General features: G+C 39.0%; 1 protein-coding gene and 1 long non-coding RNA gene across 2 annotated transcripts in view; one reads left to right on the top strand and one right to left on the bottom strand.

The window, feature by feature from the left end:
• SHISA9 (shisa family member 9) overlaps positions 1 to 17356 on the bottom strand; it is a 196749-nt gene that overhangs the window by 129475 nt on the left and 49918 nt on the right.
• Positions 1 to 17356, top strand: part of LOC308062262 — a 249541-nt gene that overhangs the window by 212772 nt on the left and 19413 nt on the right. Inside the window, exon 2 of the long non-coding RNA XR_013927526.1 lies at positions 6529 to 17356. This exon is cut by the window's right edge and continues 19413 nt beyond it. This is a non-coding gene — a long non-coding RNA (uncharacterized lncRNA). The remainder of the gene's footprint in view (positions 1 to 6528) is intronic.

The raw sequence follows: 17356 nt of genomic DNA, 5'->3' as shown, positions 1-17356 counted from the left end.
GGCTATAGAGGAGGTGCATATTTTGCCACTCTGCTGCTTAGAGTGATCAGCAAAGCTTAATTGTTTGCTTAAGCAGCCTTTGGAGCAGCGAGAGCTAACAGAGCTATAAATTGGCAGGGCTGGCCAATGCAGTTGAATAGCAAAAAGACTTTCAGAGAGACAAGTTTTGCTCCCAAGTGCTTATTGTCAGCTCTTTGAGTTAAACAGATTTTAACAACTCAAACAAAAACTCCACAGGGGAGCTTTTTACAAACAGAAAACAAAGGAGCCCTGCTCCAGCTACATCAAAGCTTCCAGTGCTTTATAACCTCTGGTGGCAGTTTGTTTCATCCAAGGCCCCTAACTCACTGCTAATGTGAGTTTTCCCACCTACCAATGAACCATTTTTTCAGGAGTTTCCTGATCTAGCTTTTAGGTGACTTCAGAGAAGAAACAGGATTGCTTTGGGCAAGGCTATCGCCATCCCTGTTACCATCCCTGTTACCGTAACATCGTTGCCCTAGTGAAAGGCGTCTGAGAACAGCGTTTTGTCATGAAGTTTTAAAGCCTTAGGTGCCTCTGGATTTATTGGTGTTGAAGCCATCCTGTTCAGGAGATTTCCCTTACTACACCCAGCTGCCTTCTCTTGTGCAGGCTGGGAGAACTGAGAGGCAGATTTGGGCTGGTGAACCTGAAGATAAGATAATAAAATTTATTTTATTTTTTTTTTCAATTCCATTTTTATCCCCCAGTCCAATGTAAATAAGGGATAGTAATAAGATATTGGAACTTATAAAAAGTTCATGGCAGTGAAATTCCAGGCACATTTAAGAGAGAACAGCACTACTTTGCATTTAGTGTGGGGGTTTTAATGCTGTTTTGTTCAGAATATGACAAAATTTAACAGTGCAGTTAAAAAGGGGATGTTCTTGTAGCTCTGGATAATTAATGACAGAGTAGGATGCAGCAGCATCTGAATAAGAGGCAGAACCATCTCATGGCTGCTCCACTTTGACATGACACAAAAGAGTACATAGTGCACGGGTAAAACCATACCTAATGGAAAAAATGTACTGGTTGTTAAAAAAACCAAGAAAAGAATATTTAGGCAGGGTGAAGAAATTAAATACATGATTGTATATGAAACATTTAGGTGCAGTTGAGATTTGAGTTGTATGAAACCAACTGAAAATTCTGAGTCATCAAAACCCACATTACAGATCATCCAAAAGTCATAATTTTTTTCTTTCAAAATGTGTGCTTATAGTCACAGGACACCAATGAAATCTAAAAAAATAATTTCTCAAATCTTTGTTATGCTGTATAAATTTGAAAACTAAAAAGGGGAAAATGACAGGACTCATCCCAACACAATATACAATCTCAAATTCACTAAAGTCATCCTGATGCCTGTATTATCACTTCAGTTTCCCTGCTTGCTTTAATTACCCAAGTAGTCCCATCAGTATGATATCTACTTCCAAACTCATTGTGTTGCCTCCTCCTACTCTGCAGATCCTCTCCTTGCTGCTGGAGTGCTATGTTCAACTCAGCATGGCAGAGACTTACAGCACTGGTTGGATCTAGCTTTGAGTAGACAGTAGGTACACAGTGACAAAAAGCTGTAATGTGGAGTGTATCTGTATCTGAGTATCTGTTTCAGTACCACACTGTGAAGGGAGTACAAAAGAATGTGTCTGTAATATTTCACCATTATTAACAAAATCTTTAGAGTTTCTAATTATTTTGGATATGTCAGCTTTTGGGTTTCTAACTTGAAATTCTTCAGAGAAATGAATTTTAGACATTTTTGGAAAAAAAAACGGGGTTTTCAAAGTGCTTCACTTTAAAGACACCTAATCTTTTTAATCTTATGCCAATACTACCTCTTGCCTGTAATATGCATGTAAAAGCATAGTTATCCTCCTGCATCGGAGTCTGTACTTCTGTACTCAAGAATAGACAGTGGGAGTTGGTTATGAATGTGTACTGGGAAGAAATTGTGCTACACCACTGTTTTCAAGATAAGCACTTCCATTTGCTTCTGCCTGACAGTAAGACTCCTCTCTCTGCTGAAGTCTTTCTGCGGTTAACTAGATTTCTTTCAGGCCAGCAACTGTCTTCAGATTTTAACAGGCTGATAGGAGGAGGTGAAGCGAAACAATTTATCCCGTAACACCCCTAATCCAGAGAACAAGTGTATCAGCTGAGGGAGGGGAAAGATAAGGAAGACATATATAAGTAAATGATGCAGTGGAAAAATTAAGGAAACTGAAGAGGATCCATCTGGATTGAGTAATGGATGGGAAAAAGAAATATGGAAAACCTATTTTATGGAATCAACATTAGAGCAAATAACTAGGCCACTGACTAAGCCCTGGCCTGAGGTTAGGAAGGGAAATGGGATGTGGAATATTACCGGACATTACATGAGAATGTGCTGCAATTGATAAGAGTGTGGGCAAATGATGAAAGTTACAGATAGCGCTGTGCAAGATGGCTGGGTTTCACAGGCGGTTAAGGGGGAATTTTGTGAGAAATGGAACAGAAGGCCCAACTTTGCAGATAATGGAGGAGGTGTTCTGGAGGCCCTTGCGGGAGTAACATCTTGCAACACACCAAAGTGACTGCATCACATAAGACCACAGAAGGTCGAGGTTACCTAGGTAATGGTATTGGAATTGGCAAATTTGGGATGGATGTAGAAAAACTGGGAGCAATGGGGAAAAAAAGTAATTAGGTGGGTGTTGTGGAAGAGAGTGGGGCAGAGGAAGTGGGTGGTAAAAAGGCAAGAGGGGAAAAAGGGATATTCAAATACACAAACCATAGGATTGGTGCAGACTGGGGTACCCATTGGGCAGCCTCGCACTTGACTGCCATAGCTGGAGCAAGACAAATAAACCAAACCCACCTCCCTGACCATATCACAGAAGCAAAACCTGCTACTGCACCAATGGGAGCGATGCAAGCAGCGTGTTTCCCTGGGGTGCCAAGGGACTGTCCCCCCCAGATCAAATGGCCATCCTGGTATCACCGAGTCAGTGCTCAGCCCAGGTCTGCCAGCATCCACAGCTGCCCATCACTCCCGAACAACGACACGACTGACGAAACTAAAAAGTACTTCTGCATTTAACCTGCAAAATCATCACTGACTTAAAAAAAAGCCAACCTGTTGATTGCGGCAAAATGTTTTTGCAAAGGTGACTTTTTTGGTGACTTTTTTTTTTTTTTGCATAAAACAGATGTGCAAACATTTAGAATTCTTTCCCAAAGACAGAATTGTGCCCTTACTTCCCACAGCATATTTAGTTTTTATCAAGAATAAAAATAATTGTAACCGTTCACTAAAAAATATAAAAAGCCCCCCAAAACCCAAAAGGATAATTGTTTCATACAAGTGTTAAAAGAGACCTGTGGGGCTTAAAAGAAACAGTCACATTTGTCGTGGTTCACTAAATTTACTCTGCTCTTACTCATATGGCCTTTTCAGACATTATTGTGGTACCTTTAATGAACTGGGCAGCTCTGAAGACCTCATCCCTTTCTTTGGTCTTCCCATTTCTGTACCTCTCATTTTCTTAAGTCAAATGAGTGATTGTGTAATCCTGAGTAGTGGTACAGACTTAAAAATATCACCTAGGATCATCCTGCTTTTCATTGTGTATGTGTAGGCTGAAGAATTCTGCCTTGGACTTTGTATGTAAAAGATTTATTTCTGTCATCAACTGGAGCATGCCATGTATACAGATTCCTCTTGAAACCTCCATGGCTGGTTACATTTTTAACAGTATGTCAGGCTGTGAAGTACCTGACACATCAGCCAGATACTGATTGTCTTTAATGAAAATTTATTTTTTACTGACACATCAACCAGATGCTTATTCTCTTTAATGAAAAAGTATTTTTTATATTCTCATGTTAAAACTTGAAGGCTCAGATTCCAGGTGCCTCTGAGTACCACTTCTTTCCTCATAAAAAAATCTGGTCAAATTAAATATTTGTTTCGGGGGGTGGGGTGGGGGGGGTGGCATGGAGCAAGTACAAGTATAAATGTTCATTTTTTCTGCTACATTGAGCCTTCTTTAACAGTTGTCACAATTCAGAGTATATAGTTTTCAGCATATCAATGACATGAAAGTGTAAACTTCCTATGGTGGTGACTGCAAGGTCGCCCGGAAAGGATGCAGTTAGTCGTGCAGCCTCTGCCAGGTACGAGAAGTAACTCTCAGAAGTTCCTACGCAGGGTTGCTGGCAGAGGGGCAGGTGAGCATGTTCATGGGGGACTGATGTAGCAGGGAGCTGCCGTTATTGCCAGGCTGCCTGAGGAGCTGTGCTACGTGTATTCCTGATATCCCAAAATTAAACAGAAGCAATGGAACTTGAATCCTGCTCCCATCCCCACTCCCTCCCCCTCCCATGCATTCAGCAGAAATGTGACTGGCTTTCTGAAGCTCATTTCTACAATTTTGCTTGTAGCATTACTAGGCAGTAATCTTATATTTTCAGAGGAATTTTAAATATTGCAGAATATTACTGTAGGGTATGTGTTTATGTGCTCTTTTCTGCTCTTTTTGGAGTAAAGAATGAGTTGCTTTGACCCTGGTGAAAAGAATTTAGGTCTGGTTCAGAGTCTCACGGCGTATTTTTTGTGTTCCCAGCAGTTTTGCTTTATGGTACTGTCCCAGTCTTTTCTGTGGTGGAATAGCAGATGAGGAAAAAGATGTGTGCACATTAGATTTAAATACCTTTAAACCTTATGTGCCACAGCTGAGGAAAACATGCCTTTTACTAGGTAGTACAGTGTTTGTAAGTAGAGGTGAAGTGTTTTGCAGCTGGAAAAGGAAATAGCAGGGTTGCTATGGAAAGTATTTGAAAGAATTTCTCTATGCTATTGTTCTGGACAGCCATATCGAAATGTTGAACAATGCGGCACAACTTCACAGTAGCATCATAGACAGACACATGTTTAGATGGACTGAAGAAGTACTGAAGGTCCAGCAGCATGTGGGCACTGACTCATCACATTTGTTTCAGTCTCAGCTTGCTGTAAAACCATGCTGACTCCATGGCTTCAACTGGATTCCAACACAGCAATTTTTTAAATCAAATGGCTTGTATTCTCAGTTTCGAAGTTCATTAATTCTAAATCTCTTTCAAATCAATCGGGGAAGTTTCTCACTTCGCTGTCTGAATGGCAAGAAGCGCATGTCCCATGTTTTAGAAAGAGAACTTTGTGTAGTTGGAACTTAAGAATTTAGCACTAGAGCATCTGATTGTTTTGGAAAAGGGGAGAGTGTTCATGTTTGAATTTCCTATCTTAGGCTTATAGCTAAGCTTTGAACCTATGAAAAGAAAGGAATGTAAAAAAATATGTAACAAAGCTCCACTGGTTCCAGTACCGTAATTATGTAGAAAATGTGTTCAGTTACATTAATGAAAATGAAATATGTATTTTTCCTTGCAATGTAGTTGTTTTCCATTACCTTATTTTCTCAGTAATCGAGATATGCTTACAGTGTAAGCTCTGAGTGAAATGCAGGATTAGAAACCATTTAAGGTATGTATTTCACTTCAGAGAAGAAGATGGATAGATAATTAACTATATACCAAGTACAGCATTGTGTCTAAGAAACGTCTTACTTCTAATGAGACTATTTCTTATACTACCAGAGACACTCGTGCAGTTTCATTACTGAAAAAACTTCTGAGTGTTAATAATGAAAGTATATTAACAAAAATATGAGTTACAAAGTCAAGAAAAACTGAAGAGTTGTGACAACAAAACCTTCTGGACACTACCTGTTCTGCTGAGGTATCAAACACCCTGTCATAACTACATGTAGAAACACTTCAAAGTTTGCAAAAAGATCATTTAAAAATTGGAAAATGCTGAAATTTAAGGTTGTCTATGCAGTGTACTTGTATTCTTCATTTGTATGCAATTCATAATCTCTCAGCACTTTTTCCATAGGACCCTTGCCTTTTTAAGTGCTAAGGGTGAACAGTTCTCACAAAAAGCTGTTCAGCACCTCCTGATACACTCTTCGTGCTGTGTGGCACCAGTCGTATTTGTTTCTCACTGTTCAAACTGTCTCAGAAGAGAAATAGTTCCCACATAGACTTTTCTGTCTCATTTATCACTGCTGTCTCTGAGGGCTTCACAATGACTAATTAATTTAACTTCACAAACTCTTGTGAGATAAGGGCTGGCATTTAATTGAGGCACAGAGAGATCAAGGTCAAAAGTATCCTCTAACTTGGAGGTGCACTGTTGAGATGCTCTGAACATGGTGTTTAGAACAATAAAGCTCTTTATGTTCACATTACACATCATTATTCATCTCAGTTGCAATAAAAAGTGTTCAGCATTTCTGTCAATCAGAACCTCAGCTCAAGACAGACACCTAGAAAATAAGAAATTAATGGCTATGAAAAGTTTGGCTTAAGTGTTTTGCTTAATGAGAGGACAGGAAACCTTTGACAGACACAGAGCTATAATGTGATTTTCTGAGGCAAGATTTAACATTCAGGATGTGTTTTCTTTTCCAGCAACTCCTCTGCCTCATTTTCAAAGATGACCACCTCCAAGATGAAGAGTGGTTCATTTCTGTGAGTAGGAAGTCAAGCAAAGGCAGCACGAGACCTGCATGGATGAACAAGGACCTCCTGACTAAAGCCAGCCACAAAGCAAATGCATGCAAGATATGGAAGCAAAGACAGGTGACCCAGGAGGAAAATAGAGACACTGTCCAAGCTTGCAGGGATGGGATTAGGAAACCTAGAGTTTCATCTGATCAGTGACATGAAGGGCAACCAGAAAGGCTTCTACGAGTATATCATGGAGGGAAAACAAGAGAAAACATGGACCCACTGCTGAATACAGCTGGGGCCCTTATGGCAAAAGACGTGGAAAAGCCTGCTGTACTCAGTAACGTTCATTGCCTCTGTATTTACTGGTAAGACCATCCTTTGGGAATCCCCCTTCCCTGAGACCATTGGGAAAGTCTGAAGCAAGGAACACTCACTTTTGGTGGAAGAGGATCTGTTTAGGGAGTGTTTAAACAAATTGGATGTGCACAAGTCCATGGGATCTGACAGGCTGTACACATGAGTGCCGAGGGAGCGGCTGATGTCATTGCAAGGCCACCATCTATTATCTTTGAAAGATTGTGATCAGGAGAGGTTCCCAAGGACTGGAAGAAAGTAAATGTCACTTCTGTCTTCAAGAAAGGGGATCCAAGGAACTATGAGCTACTTAGCATCACCACAGTCCATGAAGGTAATAGAGCAAGTCCTTCTGGAAACCACTTCCAAGGCTTGCCCTCTCCTGCCAAAAACTTTCTTCTTCAGTTTCTGTTTCTTTATGCAGTGCTGTTCTGTCTCTTTCAGCTCACTTTTCAATACTCCAGTTTAAACTTGCCTCTGTCATTCACTTTAATGCAGACCTTGCTGGTTAGTATAATACCTTCCTCCGTCCTCCTTCTCTGAGATCTCTTTCCCCTTCCCAGTAACTGTCTCCCAAATTAGTTCCCTTGGGTTCCCACTTTTCTCCATCCCCACTGTCATTTCCCGTGCCCTTCTCCCACCTGTTTGCTGAGCTAGACTAAATGTTATTTAAAGGCTGAACTGCTCTGTCTCAAACTTTCTGTAGCTAAAAATATGTAGCCTAAAGCAGACAGCACAGAAGTGGCTGAAGTCTTTTAGTGCTTGCAACTGAAAACATGGTCTTATAAAGCAACGTTAGGCAACCTTAATATAAGACAGACCTACTAACATGTCAATAGCATGTCTCTTTAAAAAAGTCCAAGACCCCTAAATCCTGTCCCAAGCAGCTGATGTCTATTATAGCACAAAATAACATATATACTAACCATCCATTAAAGCATCTGATATCAAAGCAGGAATTTTTCCAGGAAATGCATGAAAATACTCAAAGAATATGTTAAGTATTCCAAAACCGAAACTATAATATGCATCATTAAGCTTCTCTGATTCTAATGACCAAGATACTGAAAACCAAAATGTGCAAATACTGCCCAAAAGTTAATAACATAGAGTAATATTTGGCCTGCAGAAGCCCATATAAATCCCACTGATGTCAGTGCATAGTTTCTAGAGGCCATTATTTGGAACTCACGTCTGCAATCATAAAGCTGCATTAACAGTATATTTGTGTGAAGAAAATTAACTACCAACCTAAAGAATATAAATTACTCTATTAAAATTTTTAGATAATGTTTGTGAAAGCAATAAAGGAATTCAAGAAAAATCACAAAGCCACAATTATTTTTTGAAAAAAAGACAGTAAATTTATAGCTGAAATTATTTCTGTGGTGCTGTTCACATCTATACACATATATTATATAAATAATAAATGCTGTGTTGGTGGCAAATAAGATTTTTAGGATGTTGTTCAATGGCTGACAAGGATGAAGTCAACTGAAACGTATTTTTAGCTGGAGAATAAATCTTGTTTGAAGGCTTTAGAAAGGAACCTTATAAATTTAGACCAAAAGCCTGGATTTATTTTATGTATCCTAGACCCCACTTTGGCCTCTGATCACAAGAAAACTGGTGTAAATCTGGAATACCTCCTTTGGAACCAGATAAGCCTTTCAAAATTTATGCTTCTAAATCCAAGAGAATTTAATTCAAGGGCCCAAAGCCAGCTTATTGAGCAAGAGACATTTGGTCTGGCTGCAGGGGGGAGAGGCTGTGGCAGCTGGCCAGCTTTTCTCCCCAAGTGATGTCAGGCTAGTCAGTAAGATTCCTTTGGGCGTTAGACATCATGGGAAATAGCCAGACTCTTCTGAATAGGAACTGTTAAGAGAGAGGCAGCTGGCATCTCTTTCAGATGGCTCAAGGGAGATGGCCACCACCTAAACATGCCTTGCTGGTTCTTGGCCTATTGTTTCATGGCTGCTGTGACTTGCTCTCAACCCTCATTCTGTTTGTAACTTAATGTAATTTGATTTATGACCACAAAAAGTGCAACAAGAAAGGGAAAAGATGAAAAATATTATGCTAAATACAACCAGCCATATACTTGAAAATGTAAACATCAAACTATTCCCTAGATATGTAATTACAGGCAGCTTCAAAGAGGGAAAGGCACATTTTTAGCAAATATATCATATTTTGTATATGCTGCTTTTGCCTGAACGACAATCTAGTTTTCTACAGGAGCCCAGCAAACTGCTTTTAAAGGGATCATCAGCCAGAGCTTGTGGCTAATCTCTTGGAGCTCCCATGAGACATATAGAGACATGATGTGGAAAAGAAAATAAAAATACAAAAGTAAATGATGCATGTCTCCGGCCTGCTCCTCATTCCTTCCCAAGATGCTGAAGAATGGTGTACCAAACCCCACACTAGGGTGGTGGGTAACAGGAGGAGCTGTTCTCTGACACATTCCCCCTTCCCAGCTCTATGAAATTAGGACTGGAAAAAACATCAGGAGGAAATACTTCTGCTCCTACTCCATTGTGTCAGTACCAGCATACACGGAGCTAGAAAGGCTGTGCCGAAAGGCTGATTACAGCAGCATCCACTGTTAATAAATGCCCTTAACAGGCTCCCATCCCACCCACTGCTGCAGTCCCCTCTCCTGGGAACTGTTCTGGGCTGCTGTAAATATCTCCTCCTTCAGCATCTGGTCTCAGTCAGATACCAAAATCCTGTCTCTGGAAAGAGACACACATGTAAGCCCTGGTGAACCCCCATTTCTTCCTCCATCCGTCGCACTACACTGCCAGAACCAGCTCATGGTCACTACCACATTCCCCTCCACAGGGTGCAGAGTTAACGGAGGTGTCCACTGCTCCTGCTGAGCCCAGCGAGCGCTGGAGGGTGGCCTCTCACCATGGAAGCTCCGATATTTGCAGCATGAAAATTTCCTTTCAAACTGTGAATCGTTGCTTCCTTCTAATGGCCTTAATCCTCTCCCACTGGAAAGGCATTCCGTAAGGTAGGCTGTTACGACTTCCTTCATCAGTTTGTAAAATCTTTAGCATATTGTCAGCAGCAGACCCAGTCTGTGTCTCAGAGCTCTAGTAGAGGAAATGTAACCAGGATGGCAATGGCTGTTTCACTGTCCCAGTTTGCTGCCTTGGGCAACTGCCTGCTTTGGCTGTTCCATGTGAGAACCACCTAAAAGCAAGCACTGATGTAAAGTTTCCTGAATAAATATCCAGGCAATTTTTTTATCACTGTTTTATTTCCTAAAACATTTTTCACATCGAATAAAAAAAAGACTAAGATGATCAATACTGACTAAGATCTGAAATGTTTGATTTGACTGCTCTTTCTTAACTGCTTTCACTTTCCAGAACATGTTAGCCTGTTTCTGGGGAAGAGCAGATCCTTCTTCTTTAGTATTCTTTGTACTAGCTAAAAAGATACTTGGTCAAAAGATGCTGAGGAGTAGATCCTTTCTGGGTGCAAAGAATATTTTTATAGTTCAATTTTAGCAACTACAAGATTTCTCATTTAACTTTTCTGAATTTTTTGCTTAAATAAATGGGGGAAAAAAGGCCGGAATGCAGTAAGGGTACAATAAAAAAATGTGGTAGCATAAGGATGAGCTAAGACCAACTTTCATTTGGGCTCCAGTGTTCATTTTTGGACAACACAAAGGAGAATCAGACACGGAGCCTGAGGATGACTCTGTAAGTAATTTAAACACATGTTTAAATCTCCCTTGTCTGTGGCAGACCATTTTACCTCCGGCAAGTAGTTTCTGGTGTCCTAATTGCTAAATATTGATGTTTTGCATTTATTATCTCCAGCCCTCTGTAATGATGTTTGTTTCAGAATGAGAGTGGGGTTTTATATGGCTGCATTTGATTAGTCCGATGCTTGAAAGCAAAGGGACTAACTTAAAATCAGTGATGCTATTTTCTTGGACTGTGAGAGGGGAAACAATAAAACTTCACTTCTTACATTTTTACGTACACTTCCTCAGTCATTTTACTTTCAGAGGTTTTCATTCAGCAAATGGAGTTTGGCAAGGATCAAATCCTCAACATAACATAGCACTTCTTTCTTTTGTTTCCATTAAATGAGTGACCTTCATTTTTTCCCCATTTTTTGTGGGCAACAGTAGAGCAACATCAACATTTTACATTTCATTTTACATTTTAGTTTTTACTATTACCCCAAGTCATTATTTGTACAAAGGATCTAAGGGTAAGTTTTACTAACAGTTAAAATCAGTAACCCCAAATAAAATGCAGGGCTGCAAGGCAGAAAACTGTAGAGGTGATGAATGAAAAAACTAATCTTATGTGAGAGAATGCAATGCTATCCATATTAAAAATTTATATTGCTGAAATATAGATATTTTACAAAAAATATTTAGCATGAATTAATATGCATCTATATGTAATAGTTGGCTAAAATCTCTTCCCTGTTTATAAATGCTTTGTCATGTAAACAGAAAAACACATGGTAAAGAAATATAACAATATGAGAAAACAAAAGACTCTTGCAGTAACACATAAACGTAGATTTCTTCATTCAACATGCCTAAATGTGCTGTGATTTTTATGTAATATTTCCTGTTTATCGACTTTTTTTGTAGATTGGAGGATCAGTTGGTTATTTCCCAGTAGCTGAAAGGCTAATACTCATCAAACAATTCATGAGTTAGAAAATACAGTCTGGTTCTTTCTTTATGCCACAGAGCGTTTGATAGCCAGAGTCCTTTCTATGAGGATTTAATGAAGAAATATTTCAAAGCAACTGTTTTGCTCATCAGATTTTTTAGCCTTTCTTTATGCTAAGTGATCCCTTAACTCCTCTCCAGGGCTGGAATCAAAGCCCACTGCAGTCACTGCCATGACTCCTGTTGGCTATAACGGGCCACAGACGTGGGCCCACACGTGTGGTGCTGAGCTGGGGATGCAGAAACCCTGCTGCTTCCACTGTACCTTGGTGGCCACAGCTCATACGGGGACACTTCCCTGCATCCGCTTAGAAAGGGTACAGCGCGTACCTCCTTAGTGCCTGGGTAGCTCTCAAATCTGCTTTATCTTACCAAATAGTGGCGGAATAATAGTGTTCTGAGCACGGGGGTGAGAAGCAGCAGAGCTGTGCCAGGGCTGTACATGCTCCTGGTTCTTTCTCAAAGACCCATGCTAGGCAACGAATGGCTTACTTGACCCCATCCCTTATGTCCAGCAGGTAAAACAAATACATTTCTTTACCAAACTATAGATTAACACCAAACTGTAGGTCGACAATTCAGTAATAAAAGAATGGTTCATGTGACTAAAACGTGAGTTGATCTTGTCCACATTCTTCACACTCCTGCTTCACATTTTTTTTACTGCATTGCTTAGTAGCACTCCCTAATACTTAAAAAAATCTACAAGGGATAAGATATATATACCTATTATTATGCTAAAGAGGCAAAACACCATAGTAGCAAAAAACGTAAGAGATTCTGTTACTTGCCTTTTTGAAAACAAGTCTAATATGCAATGTATAAAGTGCCTTTTACAACAGCTGGAATCTCCTGCTCTACTAATTCTCCTTTTTGAGGAACTGGATTTAAAACACAATTTTTAAGAAAGAGCTGCTGTCAGAAAGAGTTGTTCTTCAATTAGATTAATGTGGAAACATGTCCAGTTATTCCTACCATAAAACAGTCTTCTCGGGCATGTATGTCCTTTGAATCAGTTAAACTTTAATCCCAACAACACAGGAACTAAAATTAAATACATTTTTACATTTGTGGTTTTGTTCTTAAAGGGAAAAATACAGAAAATATTTAAAATACAACATATACCTACAGATATCGATCTGCAGATTCTTTAAAATTTTGAGAAAATGATAAAAAATGACACCTATAGATGCTCTAATTTTGTCAAATATATATGTTTTAAGCATAAATTTTCTATTTCTACATCTTCACACTACTCAGAATGGGGGTATGGAGTCTACACTGGTGGCAGTGTTCCATGAATAAAGGCTCTAAAGGTCAAATAAAACAGTCCAAACACCTGGGATTTCACCTTACTTCCACATGCAGATCTTTTCTCACATAAGTCTTAAAAATATATTTTAACTCATACTGATTTTTTTTTCCTGTTGCACCTTGGTTTTGTTAATCCACTCACTCCCAGGATCTCTCAAATCTCAGTAAAATCAGAGGAAGCCTAATACCTTTTTGATTTAATTAATGCCTACAGATTTCATCGTCCTCCCATTCAAGAAGGATTGGCTGTGCCTAATTGAAGGCCATGGCCCCACCTGTCAGTCAGGTGGATGATGATGGGAGGGTGGGGAGAGCACTGCCTGCAGGGAGGGGGTGTGGGTGGCTGTGATGGTTTCCTTAGTCCGTAGCAGCTTACAGAAACTCTAAGATGGAAAAGCAGCTATCATCAAAATTCATCTCTGGTAGGGTATTTTCTTATGTTATATTTGGTTGTACTATAGTAGTTTAGTACTGTGACACCTGTGTCAAAGCACAATTCTTATATCCGAGTGAATTCTGAATTTTATACCTATATTTAATTCTGAAAAGTCTAGAAAATTACAGGGTTTCTTGTATTGGTTGTTTGGGTTTGTTTTTTTTTAAGACACCGAAACTGTCTTATTAACATAAGCACATTAACTGTCTATTAACATATGAAAAATCACGGTTTGAGGAATGCCCGTTAGCAGGACTTGCTCAAGACCCATAGTTAGGTCTCCTAGGAAAGTTGCATACTTCAACAGAGTGAATGCATGTTCCACATGGGGAGGAGAGGACGTGAGAAAGGGAGAGTTTTTTAAGCCAGATAAATACAGTAAATTCGACGAAGTCTGGAGTATGCTATTGCAGGAATTGAAAGTGTGCAAATGTTTTCTTTAAAGTCTAGTTCTAGGTTATTTTTATTATGATGTTCGTTAATGCCTCTTGATATTTGAAATGCATTTGTCCGAAGCAAGTGTTTGAAAGCTTCATGTGTTGTTGCTTCATGGATACATTCTAGATTTGCTATATGGGCTTCTGTTTGCAACTATAATGGTATGCAAGAAACGCATGTATCAGTGGAGTGCCAAGAACTATTATGAATTAAAACTGCACTGAAAATTCAAAACCTCAAAGGTCACTATCTGGTACTTGATAAAACTTAAAACACCAAAACAATGATTAAACTAATGATTGATCACATGTTACTTCAAAGATCTAATTCCTGAAGACAGAAAAGCAACGAACACTATGTCAATGGCATCGCTTTCTATTGCAGCTGTGGTATTGATTACTAGCCATCAAAGAGGTGAAAGCCAAGCCAAAGAATCTGTTACCGTTATTCTTCCCAAAATTCTATGTTGTAGTTAGTCTGTCAACTCTAGGGTACATGCCGAGGTTGCATATTTTAATGTACATCCTTCAACTGTCAAGCTGTACAAATAGCTCTATTTTCTAATACTTATTGTGAGACTTCTAATCAGTAGATGTCTCCATCACAACTCTTTCCTATCTCGCTGAAGTTATAAATTAACACCTGGGTGAAATTTAAAGAGGTGTAAGAGAATTTTCCAATTTGTTTTTTGTTTGTTCCTCAACAGCAGTTACTTTAAGTAAAACAAATGAATTCTTGACAAAAATGCAAAGAATCTTTTATTTAGGCAAATGCTGGGAATGCCTATGTTTGGAATTACATCCTTAGGGATAATCCATTGGAGAAAGATGCTTCTCCAAAGAAATGCAATGAGACATCTTGCGTATATTACAGTCAGCTGTGGACAGCATTCCTTTCACTAGTTTTGATTAATATGCCGTTGTACCCTGGTAAGATTAATGAACTGTGAAGGATATGTGGACACTGTCTCTTCATTTCAAAGAAAGAGTGTGAAAAATTTAAATAAGCATAACATTTGGAAGGTCTCTTTTTGTCAGGAACTGATTGATTGTTTCTGCCTTTTGTAAAGCTTGTAGGGTTTTTGTTTGTTTGCTTGTTTTGTAGGTGGTTTTGAGGCTTGCAGTTCTTAGGCAGTAGTTAAGTTGGCCAAGGGCAACTACGAGCTATTATTTCAACATTCAATGAAAACTTGTGCTAGATGAGCTGATTAGATTTGTATTAGCTGCCAGGTAATGGTATGAGGTTTTAGAGCTTTGAAAAGACAAATTTATTGTAATATGATTTCTCTGACAGTTGCTGTAAAAGAGTAAAAGAGGGGAAAAAATCTAAAGTTGAAAATAAATACTGAAAAAAAATCTGGATGCAGCTGTAGCTTTTCTGTTACATTACAATCATAATGAAAATTTTAGTTACCATCAATTAATTGTAAGTTTGATACTATTTCTAAGTTGTTTTCCATCTGTAAATTTTGGCTTAAGTATTTTCTTGCTCTTGAAGTCATCCACAACACCATCTCCCATAATTACAGTCAAAACTACCACTGTCAACCACAGAGAATTAAATTCATTCTGTGGTTAGGGAATACTTCTAACAATTATTTCTAATGCTTGGAAGTGACAGAATGTTATCTCCCTACTGATTTTGAAGTAGTGCCAATACTAATGTGTTATTGATTAGAAACAGCTAATAAGAATTAATTTTTAACTGATACTTATTTTTCAAAAAAGTCTCCTTTCTGTTGCTTACTCTTTCATTATACTACCTTAATCTCTCTGTGTAGACCTACTTGACACTCTGAAGTATGTAAGCTATGCAAGACTGAAGTATGACTAGAAGCCTGGAATGATGCTTTTCTCTATGATCAATTGTATAAAATGGACCAATAAGCAAAAATTGTTCATTTCTCTAATAATAATTCATTGCTGTACATGAGCTGACCAGGCATTGTATGTTTAGCTGTCACTAGAAAAGCTTTCGTATTTGAATAAGCGACACATCCATATACAGTCCTAGATATTACTTTTTATTGTAGCTTATTGCAGCTTTGGTAGAAAGATTACCAACTCAGTGATTTAGGATTCTGAGTTACTCATCTGCTCTGAGTTGAGCTGGTAGCTATGTGTCTCACACAAACATATGTTTACTATTACAGTATGGGAAGACCAGTCCAAATGCTTTCATCCCCAAAAGCAGCACTGCAAAATTTTGGTCTGCAGAAATATTTAGTCCACCTCTTTCCCAAAGTAGTAGAATAAACTTCTGGACAAATCTAATCTCTACCAGTTGTGGCAGATTCAATCATACCTGAGTGAGGCAATCGATCAAATATCACAAACAGCAGGAGGGGAGAAAGCCCCCTGTAACCAAGAATAAAGTTTTTCCTTGAGCATCAGAGCTTAAATCTCCAGCAATCAATTCAATATAGCTAAAATGATCTCCTATTTATCAGTAGTTTTTACATTCTTATGGTTTAGATGCATATGATGATCATCAATCAGAAATCACAAAGCCCAGGTCACAGCCAGGAGAGAGGTTTAAGGTCAGCAGACACAAGAGCAATGGCTAACACCATCATGCCTTCAGATTAAAAATCAAGTATATCTGTAAATCCCCTTCGCCGACAATCAGCAATATATAACCATGGAGTCAGTGGCAGACAAATTTTCAAAGTCTGAGGAAACACCTGTGATTTGTTCTGAATTATCTTATCCAGTTAACGCTGAACTCCAAGGTTAGCTGTCTGTGTAGTTGTGTCAAGGTCAGCAGAGCAGATACGTTCTCTGGTCAAAAAGCTGAAAGGAAGAGCCAATCTGTTTGAAAGCTGGGCTTTGTCAAGCTTTAAACAGCATGGGACTTCCTTTCCTAGGATATTCTGTCAGGCACAAGAAATTTTATTTAAATTTTTGCTAACTTTGTGAAAATCCTGATGTTAAAGAGATCACAGTTGTCAAACTAGAATTATGTGTGCTTTGCACAATTTTGGGTGAGTTGCCAGAACAGGTTTAAACCTGCCTTTTTTTCCCTCAGGCTGATGGAACTCCTGGGCAAGTTGGGTTTTTTTTGCTGTCATCTGCAATGTATTTAGCAAAATAGCATATATGTCACTTAGTCATATGTATGAGCGGTACCTGATGGTTCAGCGGTAGATAGAACCTGGGGAATTACTGCACTCAACGTAAACCTGCCACACTCAAATTTTCACTCAGTTGTTCTATACTAACATAGTATTGTCACATAAAACCATCAGCAAAAGTTTGACTCTTAGTAAAACAAGGGCAAAATTCACACTAGCTTCAGCAGAGCTGGGTTTTCAGGCAAAGTTAGTGGAAGTCCAATCCAGTGGCAGTGCCAATGCCCTTGGGGGACCGCTCAAGGAATAATGTGAGGAACTCCAAATAGCTCTGTCTAAAAGAACGTGCTGCTTTCTCTTCTGTGTCTGTCCTGCAGTATGTTCTTTGTTATCATCTGTGAATCACCAAACATCCTTTGTGATGTTTATATGGTATAGTTATGAATAAAGCTTG

This window comes from Falco punctatus (assembly GCF_963210335.1).
Source record: "Falco punctatus genome assembly, chromosome: 4".
NCBI classification, from domain to species: domain Eukaryota; kingdom Metazoa; phylum Chordata; class Aves; order Falconiformes; family Falconidae; genus Falco; species Falco punctatus.
The sequence above is the reverse complement of the archived record's forward strand: the minus strand, read 5'-3'. Positions and strand labels throughout refer to the sequence as shown.